The sequence below is a fragment of the Cupressus sempervirens genome, chromosome 3, assembly GCF_028749045.1.
Source record: "Cupressus sempervirens isolate cs-2001-9-10 chromosome 3, ASM2874904v1, whole genome shotgun sequence".
NCBI classification, from domain to species: Eukaryota; Viridiplantae; Streptophyta; class Pinopsida; order Cupressales; family Cupressaceae; genus Cupressus; species Cupressus sempervirens.
Window position 1 is genome coordinate 792,844,970 of NC_143120.1, and position 13,804 is coordinate 792,858,773.

Genomic DNA, 13,804 nt, shown 5'->3' on the forward strand with positions numbered 1-13,804 from the left:
GTGTACACACAAATATCTATCTATCTATCTATCTATCTATTTAACATGATATTTTTCTGGAAAAATGACTACATCTACATTTGATCAAATATTTGGTATGGTTCAATCTTGGAGCAATTTGGCCTCTGTTTAGGACTGCCGAATATGTTTAACATGTGCAATTCATAATCTCTTGGATTGGATGGGGAATGGAACTCTAGTAGAAGGTGTCGACGCCTCCGAAGTTGTTTCCCCTACAAATAATTTCTCCTCGACCAATCAACAACCATTATTATCACATCTCCCACTGAGTAATTCGCATATCATAATTTTCAATTTAAAGCAATTTTCATCACCGTAGAGAATGTGATGAAGAAACCCTAACCCGTATTGTCACTTTAGTTGAGATCAGAGTCCCTTTGAACAATATAGTAACAAACCCAATCAGTTTAACCTTGTCTAGATTAGTCTTGGCTATTTTGTTTCGAGTGAGGAGAGAGAAGATCAGTCCATGGCTTCTAAAGGGACTTGACATTTTGCAGCTAGAATTGAAGGTACGAATTGAAGGTACCCACTTAAAAGGCTCTGTTATTTGCATTTTTTTTTTCATTTTCATTTTTGTATAATTATAATTTCCATTGTCACATAAGAAGCATGCATTTTATATTGGTCGTAGACACTAAATTTCAGGTTTTTGAATCATTATTTTAGAGGTTTCATCACTGTGTTAGGTTGCGTTGGTATTAAGCTAAGTTACTAGGTCGAATCCAGATGAGAATGCGGGCACGAGAACCCGGTACATTGATGCTTGAATTTTGTTTTTGGGGTTTTTATGCATTTGTGTACACACAAATATCTATCTATCTATCTATCTATCTATATACAATAAAAAATGCAAGAAATATATAGAATCAAATCATTTGATAGTGTGATACTTCGTCATTGATGAATGTCAAATGACAAAGATAAATATTAAATGCCAATGGATAGTTCACAAATATTCAAATAAGCCATATCATACATGTCTATGTTCACAATTCCAATGATGCTCAGAAAATCATTACAATTATAAAATGTAGTTCATGATTCATCCAACAGAATCATAAGGATTATAAAAAAGTAATCTTCATCTTCAACTCCTACATGTTTAGGATCCTTGAACCCAAAGTAGTTCCACTTGCACTAGATGCACCATGTGTCAAGATGTAATCATCATCATCATAAGCCATAGTGATTCTAGTAAAATCTTCAATGGTTGCATCCAAGTTGGCATACTTAGGGGCTACATCTCAAAGCTCAGTGCCCCATCCTTGTAGTTGGATTCTTACACTAGTAGAATTGGCCTCTGTTTTTGACGAAAATTGGTCAAATTTTCTACCCAAATTGGTCGAATGATCCATAAATGGCCTTGTTGGTATTTTTCTCGTCAAAATTTTGACGAATTCTTGTTCACGTTGAACTTTCCATGAAAATATTGGTCGAAATCGGCGCCTACCTTTGGTCATTGTGGTCGTTGAAAATTTGATCATTGTTGGTCGAAATGAGTGTGTTTCCGACTAGGATGCCAAACCCTCGACGGTATCCTAGTCGGTCATTTCGTCGAAATCTCGACAAAGGTTGTTTGAAAGCTCGACCAACCTTGGTTAAGGTTTACAAATTGGTATTTACATTTTTCCATATGTGGTTGTCGAAATTTTGGCAAATGTTGGTCGAAAAGCTTGGCCAATCCGACTAGGATGCCAAACCCGTGGTGGTCCCCTTGTCGGTGAGTTGGTCGAAATTTCGACTAAGCTTGGTTAGGTTTCGACCAAGTTTGGTCGAAAGTTTGACGAAAATAGAAGGTTTAAAAAAAATCACACTTGAAGATAAATATCTAGACTAATCACCAACGACATCCTGGTTAGTGATTAGTCTGGATATTTATCTTCAGGTGTTACTTTGCATTCTTAATACCCAATCTATGTGAAGCCAGTACACGTATGACTGTGGAACAACCCTGGGCTAGAGAGAATGTTAGCTATCTTAGGGTGACATAGCAATGCCAATTTGAGGCACTTCAGTAGCAACAAGTAGCAGCAACAACATATGCTCAACAACAAGCCTCAACTTCCATGGCTAGTGGGATTCACCTGAATAATTCCATGGGTGCACCTCAGTTGAGTTTGAAGAAAGTGATTGAAACATATGCACAAGAACTGGACATCCAATTTTTCCCTAAAGTGGGACGCACACGTGATGGTCTTTAGGTTTATGGCTTTGGAATTGTCAGTATCTATCTCAACTCTTTAAAACAACTAGTGCTTTCACAATTTGGAGATAGATGGGTGATTGCATCATTGGAGCAGCTAGTTGAGATTCACCGTAATCGAATTCGAGGAAATCATTGATAAACCAAACATATAATGAAGAGAATACTTGAAAACTTGAATGCTGAAATGAAAGCTATAGATGATCAAACAGCTATGCCAGAGTTACAACACAATGTGAAGTTGATTTTAGATATGGTAGAGGTAGATATTCAGAAGTTTGATTAGAATTTAAGGCATGAGAGAGAGTTTGTGGCAATATACCAAAAGGAGAAACTGGAGTAGATTCAAAAAGAGACTGCACGATAGAAACAATAACTAGACAACATAGAGGATATTATGGGAGTACTGGATAGAATCCAGGGAAGTGTTGTTGTAGGTACTATGACATTGGAAGCACTTGCAAGTGTCTTTGAGAATTTACAGTCCAAATATCGGGAGGACTACAAGTTGTGCAGTTTGTCATTTATTGCATCTGCATTTGCTTTCCCATTTCTTATAAGAGTGTTTCAAGGTTGGGAACCACTTCAACATCCTTTGCATGGTGAGGCTTCTGCAAGGGAACAAGCCTTGTGATTATGGCATTTACACAGAAGCAAAACTTGGTTCTTCAACTCCTTACACTCAACTCTTCGCTGAAGTTATTTTGTAGCGAGAATAGCTGCTACGAATAGCTGAATAGCTGCTACGAATTCATGGGAGCCAAGGGACCTTGAACCTCTGCTACGTTCTCTGGAGACATGGGAGAAGTTACTACCGGCTTCAGCACTTCATAACATTCTGGATCATATAGTGATGCCCAAATCAACAACAGCAGTAGATACTTGGGATCCTTGCAGGGAGACTGTGCCAATACATGCATGGTTACATCCTTGGCATATGCAATTTGATCACTTTGGAAAACTGTATTTGATCCTACTAGCTGGGAAAAGGTGATTGTTCGTTTTATTGTACCTAATCTGATGACAGTTCTCCAGGAATTTATAATCAACCTAGCTAATCAGCAACTAGACCAATTTAACTGGGTTATGGCTTGGGCATCTGCTATTCCCATTTATCATATGGTTGCAATGTTGGAGGCAACATTTTTTCCAAAGTGGCAGCAGGTTCTGTATCATTGGCTTTGTTCAAATCCTGATTTTAGTGAAGTAGCACATTGGTTTTCAGGGTGGAAAGGACTATTTCGCCCCGAGCTTCTTGCTAATGAGAGGATAAGAAGTCAGCTAAATGTAGCCCTTGCAATGATGAATCATGCTGTAGAGGGTATGACTGTGGAACAACCTGGGGCTAGAGAGAATGTAAGCTATCTTAGGGTGATGGAGCAGCACCAATTTGAGGCACTTCAACAGCAACAAGCAGCAGAAAAATTTGCTCAATAGCAAGCCTCAGCTTCCATGGGCGTACCTCAGTTGAGTTTGAAGGAAGTGATTGAAACATATGCACAAGAACATGACATCCAATTTTTCCCTAAAGTGGGACGGACTCATGATGGTCTTCAAGTTAATGGCTTTGGAACTGTGAGTATCTATCTAGATTCTGTAAAATAACAAGTGCTTGCACAATCTGGAGATCGATGGGTGATTGCATCATTGGAGCAGCTAGTTGAGATGCACCGTAATCGAATTGGAGGAAATACTAAAATGAAAGCTATTGAGGATCAAACACCTATGCCAGAGTTACAACACAATGTGAAGTTGATTTTAGATATTGGTAGAGGCAGATATTCAGAAGTTTGATCAGAATTTAAGGCATGAGAGAGAGTTTGTGGCAATATACCAGATATCGGGAAGACTACAAGTTGTGCAATTTGGCAATATACCCTGTTCCAATTGTGCTCACAATGGCTACAAATGTCCCAATTGAATTTGAGATACCTGCCCAGTATAGATATGAAGAATAAGATTGTTGTCATGAATGAATCCAATTAATAAGAAATCAATCCATTGCCTTGAAACTTGAGGATAAAAAAGGGATCAACCATCATACCATGAAGAACTCATGCATACTATGGTGCTATATCCTGATTATACAACAAAAAAAGAAGAATCCAAATATTAGCAAGGGTGAATAAAAATGTTTTCACATTCCAATCCCTTTCAAGAAGCAGCAATTCAATATGCTGATAATCTATTTCTCTGTTCTTGTTAATTTCAATTAAGTTCAGATTTTGTGCATTGCAATTATTATTTATCGCTAAAAGTAAATTCTAATTTTGTGTCCCTTGATGACGAATTTGCATCACTTCAGAAAGACTAACTTCCATTGCATTCTTTTAATAAAATGTTCCCTAGCAGCACGCACATTTCCTCTTTGTGTCCTATCTACTATGTTTTTCTCAGACCTTTTGTTTCATGTGTCTTCTGTCATGCCCCTGCCCCAATTAACACAAGAAAATTGTCCTATTTAAGACTTCACAATTTTGATCAAAAACTGATCATACAAAAAAGAAGTGGATTCTACCCCAGCAAATTAGTCCATTTACTCGCATGCCATGAGATGAGACCAATATGCAAGAGGTTGGTGCATTGTTATTGGCTGAAGCAATCTCCTTTAAGCAGCGATCTAATGTTTTAACAACATGCGACTGAGATCAATAAGGATGTAATAACTTCAGCTAACTAATATGGGGATAACAGTAATTAAATTTAGTTAAGGACAAAATAACTCCAAAGAGACACCACTCTAGCAAAGAAGGTGACCCCCACAAAAAGGCAACCCTCCAAAAAAATACTTAAGGAGGAACTGCAGGGGGAGGAAGGAAAACAATCAACCAATCAGCTTCAGCACTCATAAAAGAGCAGAAATTAGCATCCAAAGAGGAAAATCTGCATCAAGACAGATCTATCTAACTTATAACAGCAAGCAATATATCCTGCAATAGTCTTATATTCTACAACCAGAGTAGTATGAAATGAAATAGCAGAATCAGTGCTCAATAATTGTTTGTGTGATCATATGAAATGCATATTATAAATCATTAATGTATTTATAAGTTATACCTAGCAAACAATCACGTAGAGAAGGAAATGCAAAACACAGAAGCAGATTTAAGATCACCATTTAAGCAGGCCACACCATGACAGATGACTGGTGTGTCTGCCACATGGGCCAAAGGTGTATAAAATCTGCTATTGAGCTTAGTTGAGGATTGCTTTGGGCCAACCTATTGTGCTTCCTAATTCAAAAACTATTATGATTAGATAGCAAAAATGTACATTGAATATATATATGATATGGCCTAATCTAATGGATTATGATATTTAGTAATATACACATAACTGTCCTTGTATGTTTGATTCCTAACCTTGTAGAAATAATTGGGTTTTACGAATTATATATTTATATTATATTGTTTAATATGATTGCAGGGCCTACACCAGGATTTATCTTGGTTGAAGCATTTTGTTTATTGGTAAAGTTATAAACTTAACAATTTTACACGTCTTATGTGATTTGAATTTGTGATTCTAGGGCAAGATTCAGTGCAATCCCAAAAGAGGACATTACACTCTCAAAAATAAGCAATCACCATACACAATAGGGCGCCAAAATGATCATCATCATTAATGACTATTCCAGATGATGTAAAAGAAGTCTGTGATAAAAGAATCTTAGAAATAATTTAATGGATACAATATATAAATTCTAATAGGCAAGATCTGGTTCCCAGGCATTCACCGTTGATTATACGCCCGCAGGAAAGATGACTGTAATGTTCCAAAAGATAGATCAGTCTCTGCAAATGAGCTTTAATATTCATATTAAAGTGCCATGATATCTGTGATTATGAAAATACCAAAAACATAACAAAACATTTTAATGGAAAATCAAATTATAAAATAACTATAAAATCACACATACAATCGGGATCAATAATACATTAGCAAATAACAATAGAATCCCACATAAAAAGCCAGTTAGATCAATTAGAAAATGAATGGGTTAGATCCAATCTCATTTACTTTCTAATGACATGCACACCCATTTAAATGAAGCAAAAGTTTTAAAGATGCGTTATTTTCTCTCTTTAGATGGCAACTGTTTTTAAAAACATGTAACCTTTTATAGTAGATTGGCCAAGTATTAAATAGCTTTTTCATTTCTACTAAACTGCACTATGAATTAACATTAGATAGATAGAATTCCACATGTTCAAATGTGGAATCGTAGACAAAGAACCTAAATTTTTTGATAGAACTTTGCAATCAGACGTCTTGTGAAGGAATGATATGATTGTAAAATGAGTACAAGATGAATTTCACAAAGAATACTTGATGTCCACATTTTGTCTAAACATACCATCAAAATAGCTACTAAACTAATCTACCCGAATCTAAAACTCTATCAAATTACATTGGTCTTTGCATCATGCATATGATTTGCCAATAAAATTAGTTCAGTATAGCATAAGTGTGAATAGAGTATTTATAGTCAAATTTAGATAAAATAACTCAAGCATCATCACTAAGCAGAAATTAATTGTTCAAGATTAAACATAGAGTACCCATATATGCAAGCCTTGCTAATGTGTCCTTATACTAATTTATTTGTATATGAAATAGAATATGATTTTAATGTTAGTTTTTTTAGAAGCAAAGGGAGTTTTGAAAAATGAAATAGACTAATAAGATCTCGAATAGTTCATAAACTGTGCAGATTTGACACATGCAAGAAGAGAATACTTACACAAAGTGAAGCCGAATCATGCCAGACAAGTTGAGTATTGGCCCTTCTAGTTTGTCATTTGATAGTTGATTGACAATGACACATTCAAAATGCACTTATGAGCAAAGACCTAGAACGCATGAAATTGATTAAATAATGAAGTCATGTTAGTTTGAGCTTCACTTGGTTTCGAGAATACTTTAATATTCTCAACTTAACAAGGCCAACCACTTGAAGGTGGAAGCTCATCTGGCCTCATCCCCCCTCTCGCTAACATCAATTTAAATTCACCATTAACATCTGATTAAATACTTCATTCATTCATCCATTTATGAACTATAACATTCAATCAATACAATCACATAAGATTCATTAATACTAAACACTAATGAAGAATTCATTACACAACAATATTCATTAAGATGACATAAAATTTAATATTAATACACAACATTCATAGATAATTACTTAAAACAACATTCTTTCATTATCCAACAAAGTTTATCAAACAAGGTTTACCAAAGAGCATTTAAAAAAAAACATTTCTTTTTTTTGTTTTTCTTAGATTTCTTAAGGAAAATGCTGATAAGATAAGATAATTTTATTAATGCCCAACAAAAGACTACAATGTGGGTCTATGGGATTGGAAACTTACACCAAGAAGAAAGCAGACAAATAGAGCACCAAGTGGTGTCTAAAAATGAACAAGTACAACAAAAGAAGAAGAAAGCAGGAGACATCACATAAAGGAATAGGTATCTGTCCTCACAGGGAAAAGTCCAACAATGACTGATCTGTGTGGCTACTAGAGACCCTGTGATAAAGCTGAGTGCTACGAGAGGAGTGTCGTTGGTGAGGAGATCCCTTGCGGGGTCACACAGATCTAGAATAGCCCGTGTTAGGGATCCAAGCTCAAAGAAATAAAGAAAGAGAGAAAAAGGAGAAGAGAAAGAAAGAAGAATGGCAAAGATGCTGCCACCTAGGAAATGTCAATAGCCTTTTAGGACCTACTTCGATCTCGACTCCCAACTAGCAGGGAAAGTGTCATGAGTCACAACCTTGAGGTTTTTGATCACTGCCCATTTACCCTCTTGTCTGGCAGCCACAACGAGAGCTTGAGCCTCCTTAAGTTCTGCCACCTGTGATCTGGTGAGATCCTAATCAAGATAAATCTTGATGGGGAGAGAGGAGTTTCCTCTTTGTCCTAAGCGCCCAAAGGCGGTCAGCTAGTGAAAGGAATAGAATATAGAGGGTATTGTCATGTCCAACCCAAGCACAATCCAGTGAGATGTCAGTGATATCCAGTTGGTCTTTAAGGAAGGAGTAACTTGCTACAAGAGGCTTGAGGCAAGGAAGAGGGAGACCGTGAACCCTCAAGTTTAGCTTATGGGCATGCTTGACCCTTTCATCTGCTATCTTAGTCTGGACTAGCTTCTCAATGCTTGAGAGAGTAGTAGGAGGAGGGAAGGAAGAAATGGGGTTGCTGCAAATAGATGCCCATGATTTCAGCTACTGTTCTATTTTGGTCTATAGAGAGCATTGTTTTTTATCGAGTTCCTCTTGTTTCATCTTCAAATCATGGATAGCCATCATTTGCGTTGTGTGGTCAAGTGTATCTTGAATTTTATCAAGGTCAGTGACTGGGTTCTGTTGTAGGCAACAATCAAATTTGATAGGAGCATCAATATCTTCCTCATTCTCCTCCTCTTGTGCCCGTAATGTCAAATTATGGTGCTCCCTCCTGCTTTGAGGAGCACGAGGCTGCTGCACTAAAGGGGGGCATACTACAATAACAAGTAAATGGGTTGAATTCACATACTTTTATTATTATTGTTAAAAGTATTTCATTAACTAGTAGAACATAACATGCATTTTTCTTTATTTGACAATGCCACATCATGTACAGTAACATTTTGATTGGCCGCCACCTCAACATGTTGAACACTTTGAACATGCTCCACTCGTTCACCATGATGTTCAACATGCTCTAAAATATTCAAAAAAAGGTTACACAACCAATTGTAATTGAAGATGTTTAATTCTATTGATAATTACATAATTTATTTCCAATAGAAAATTAATACCTCCATTACTGTGATGCACATTATGGCCTTCGTCATGCGTAGGTTCTGTGATAGGATTTGATGGCTGTAATGAAATGTCATGCACATTTTTATCATTGTTTGAAATATAAAACATAAATAGTCAATTTATGTTGGAAATTAACACTAAACATGAAATTTCTCACCTATTCAATTTGATTTACTTTTCATTTGACCAATTTACCTGTGTCTCATCTGGTGCACCAGATTCTTCGGTATGGCTTTCAAATTCTTGGCGTAGGCGTACAACCAGCACTTTATAGCCTTCCTTCAAGGCAATTTTTTTGTCTTCATCCGTGGGCTCTACATTGAATTTTGTGCCCTATATTTTTTGCTTAATATCGTCAGTTTTGGATATATGATTTGATTAAACAAAATTGTTTGCAACCTTATATAAAAAAAATTGATATGAAATTCCATTGCTTCAACTTACAAGTTGAGAGTGAAGTTTCATATAGCCACTAGAGCCAAGTTTGTGTTGGCCAATCTTTTGTACTCTCGCTTCTGTAGCTTTTGATGTGTCGTGCAGTCTATGAAAAGTTTTAAACATGTTAGACTATATATTTACAAAGATAACTAATTAGTGCATGATTACATTCTTTTGCATCTTGTATTATTTCATTCCACTCCATCAGTGGAATCATAGGAGGACTCTCGTACTTTGAGTTATCCTTTAGAGCCCTTCTATATTGGTCCCTCACAGTCTTTATATGTTTGGATGCTCTTTTAAGTAGGGTATTGTCAAAAATGTTTTTTCCAAAGATGTAATGAGCTGATTTTTTAATTTAGGACCTTGTTCATTCCACCTTGTTTGAAAAAACAAAATTGTTAGATCAATAACTTTAATATAGTACAATAAATGGAGGAAAAGAAAAATATTGTACCAATAATATGAAGCTACACACCTTTTACATATGGTGGGCTCAAATAGCTTCAATGCCATTTAAAAAAGAGTATTTCCTTTTTTGAAGCCTATAATTTTGTCATAGACTATCCATATCATAGAATTTGACACCCTCAAAGAGTCTCATTGTATTTTTTGAAAAAGAAAGACAAGTGAAGCAATATTAAATGATGGGAATAAAGAAGACAATTCAAAGAGGCATAAGGGTTAAAAGATAAAGAAGACAATTCAAAGAAGCAAGATTGAATGTCAAAGGCCTCAAGTAGATCGAACTTCTCTTAATCTACATGGTATGGCTCAACATGTGCTGCCAACAAAACTTCTGACGTCACAAGCTCACAAAGTTGAGAACAAAGCCTAACATATTGAATATATAAGTATCATTCCTCAACCTAAGCTAGTGTGGTGCGAGACACCTATACCTATCTCCTTTTTGAAGAGTTGTCTTTTCATTTGTTGTTGATGTAATAAGGATGTGATGTGTTAACACCATCCGTTGTGCGTTGGTTTTATCCTTTTATGTGGACAAGGATCTTTGTGGTCGTCTTATAAACCAAAAGAGGTCCTTAGTCCACTAGGATGTGTTTTGTTGTTTTGTTTGTTTTGGAGTCTAATAATTGCAAACAAGTTGTTTTTGCCTTAGCTATGTATTTTCCACCATTTCTAAGAGTTTGGAATCATTTGGCATCAATTTGGAGTCAAAATACAAAAAGTTGTCATATTTGGCAAAAATTGCAAAAATTGCTAATGCAACTTTTTGAAAAGTTGTCATGAAAAGGCATTTTAACTCCCAACGTTCATAACCACCAAGATTTGGTTTGAATCGGCTGGTTTAAGATATTTAAGGCATACAACATCTTTCCATAAGTAGATCATCAAATTGTACGGATTGTAGCAACATTTTATGAAAGAAAAAGTTGTTTTCTAGAAGGAACTTGTTTTGTACGGCATTGTATGGATTGGTTGAAGCAAATAAAGTTTATGTGAAGTTGGAGTTGTGAATTAGCTTTCATTTTCACCTAGTATTTGATCAATTTTCTTTTCTGTAGAGGAAGTTACAGTATTTTGTGTGAACATAGGTCTGAAACCCTCAAATTTAGGGTTTGAGATAGAGATGTGGCTCTAACTTGCAAGTTCACCATTGAAATTCAATGCCACTTGGTGAAATGCAAGTTAGGACATTGTACTTCATGATTCCAAAAAGGCCAAGACAAGGGAAACTTTTTTGTTGGTTGTAATTTGATACCCTAGTCTTAATAAGCCCATGTATTTAGCTTGAAAATAAACCGTTTGAGTGTGGTAACAACATAGGGAGGTTGTGGGTCCTAATATTTCACTCGTTGCTATGAATTTTGATTATATGTTTTATCAGATGTAGAGTAAGTTTCTTCTTCAAGCACAAAACATAGTCAAATGACCAAGTGCTTGAATATGACTAGAATATAAGTTATACTTTGGAATTGAACCTTACATGTATATCAACTTCCATTAGATTTGTATTTATTTGCATCTTCCAGAATGTAATGGAGAAATGATTTCATAGAAATCCAATATTATCATGCATATATCTGTACTTGTTTGTATGCTCAGAGTGAAACCACAATCTGAACATGACTTTACAATATTGAAGTGACATAACACTTAAAAGGAACCCAAACAAATCTACATACTCTGCCTTTTGTCATATTGGTTTACCATGATGAAGGTTTTCCTTATTGTCTTCATAATCTAGGTTCACTTATTCACTGACCTTCTTAGGTAGGGTTTAGAAATCTCATACCCCTACCCACTAGCCAAAAGTGACACCATTAAACCTACTTGTGACTTTTATGACAACTTCTAGTGACCTTATATGACATTTGGTGATGATGATAAGACAGATAAAAACATGGTATCCTAGGTATAAACTTGTAATAGTGTGGGGAGAAATAAAGTCTTGACTAGAGAAAGTTCTCAATCACGTGAAGCACTTGAAAAACAATTGATTCCATTTAATGAGATTTCTAATGTTATAACAAGAACAAGAATAAAACTCTACCTGCGTGAATAAACAAGAATACTGAAGAAATGTGCAACAAATGTGTGAAGGCAAACATCTTCAAACTCACATCACTCGCATACCTAGCTACAAAGCATGCATTCACATCTTTTCTGCTGTTATTAACACAGTTGAATCTCATACTCACAGACCTCCAAAGCATGCATTCACGTCTTCTCTGCTAGGATCAATTAACACAATTGAATCTCACTCTTCGATATGAACAATAATTTGGATCCAATGGAATATTTTGGCATTGATGTGATTATGTGCTGAACATTAGATATTCACCCCAACGAGGTCAAAATTCTTTAGCCCCCTCTACAAGCACCAAAAACCCCTCCCCTAGAATCAAAATCCCTTCGCTATCTCCAAGTTCAGTTCCCCGAAATACATACCTTCATAGCACACAAACCTCCAAATTAGCTCCCATCCACAATGCCCAAATTGTGAAATAAATCTCGCATGCACCTTTTTTTTGGTTTTGTTTATGAGCTTCGATTTGGTCAAAATTTTGACCAAATCAAGAATGTTGGTCAAGCTTTCGACCAAATCGGGCTCATAAACAAATAAAAATAAAATTTGAACAAGCCAAAAAAAGGCCTTGGTCAAAATTAAATGTCAAAAATTGACCTCAAATGTAGTAGTGACCACATTCAATCCCATCACATGCAAAAGCAAGTGATATACTCTTTGAATAAGTGTTGATCTCTCAACTTTAATTCTTCAATTTAGTGGTGCTCCTTTGTTTCTTGGTGGAAGAGCACCTAGAATTACTCCTAGTTCTAGCTCTACACTTTGGGTTTTTACCTTGTACTGACCTTAGCCAAGTCATTTGATTGTGTTTGGACCTTAGAATGTCATGTGTGTTTGCTCCTAGGTGGATTTGACTAGGTTCAATTCATTGTAGTTGTTTTGTTTACCTTGTGTTTAGATTGTTAGGAAACAAGATTAGGGGTATGGGTCTTATACCCTATAAGCCTAAGGAAGATATGGTTTTGAACATATTTTGTCCTCTGATGTTTTTACATCCTTTTGCATAGGTTGGAGGTCATACATTGTCGTTTGGCAAAAAGTTGAGAAATATGTCAAAAAGATGTAAATTGTTGCAAAAAGTTGTCAAATAGGTCAAAATGGTCAAGATCATGTGAATTGATGCTTTGAGGGATAAATCATGCCTAAACATCATAAATGGATCATAGTGGACCAATTTGGAAGTTCCCAAGTGATGGTTGTCAAAATTGCTAAGAAATGCAAAAGTTGTTAGCAAATTTGAAAAGTTGCTTGACAAGATTTTGACAAAATGTTGCATTTTCAGGAGAATGAGGTTGATAGTTAAGATAACTATCTAAAGCCTCTCAAGGAACCTATAAGACCATGAAGGAGACCCATAATAAGGGTTGGAAGTTGTAAGAAGCGAGTTTTCAAAATTGAAAGACATGAGTTGTTGTTCCAGATTTGATAGTTTTGAGGTTTTTCATTGCAAGAGTGCTTTAATGGATTGAACCACTTCTCTTTTAATTCGATCCTTGTATTTCATGCTTTTACAATACTTTTTTCTTTATATTGCAAGTTGATAGGAGATCATTAGGTTACAATTTTAAAATCTTTTGTTTCTAGCCAACCTGTTGGTTTCATCTTGACAACTTTGTGAGAAATGACTCCACCATGAATCCTCACAATGGAATCATCATGGCTTTGAGGGACATGGTAGTAACTCTTTGTATAGTGTATATACAAAAGGACCAACTTGGAGAAACTGGTTTTCCATATCTCAAGTGATTCCCTAGGCAAGCTTTCTATGCATGGC

The 13,804-nt window shown here is 35.8% G+C and overlaps 1 long non-coding RNA gene and 1 pseudogene across 10 annotated transcripts in view; both read left to right on the plus strand.

The window, feature by feature from the left end:
* Positions 1 to 13,804, plus strand: part of LOC149569178 (uncharacterized) — a 163,082-nt gene that overhangs the window by 69,924 nt on the left and 79,354 nt on the right. For 2 of the 9 annotated variants that reach the window (XR_016361736.1, XR_016361730.1), the window contains exon 5: positions 9,260 to 9,640. The exons of 5 other annotated variants lie outside the window; for them this stretch is intronic. This is a non-coding gene — a long non-coding RNA (uncharacterized LOC149569178). Of the gene's footprint in view, positions 1 to 5,756; positions 7,130 to 9,259; positions 9,641 to 13,804 lie in introns of those variants that run through there. 2 more of the 9 variants (XR_016361734.1, XR_016361729.1) reach the window with 1 other exon arrangement.
* LOC149569180 (septin and tuftelin-interacting protein 1 homolog 2 pseudogene) lies at positions 2,872 to 4,322 on the plus strand (annotated as a pseudogene). The gene has a single exon (XR_016361727.1). The product of XR_016361727.1 is annotated as a septin and tuftelin-interacting protein 1 homolog 2 pseudogene (transcript).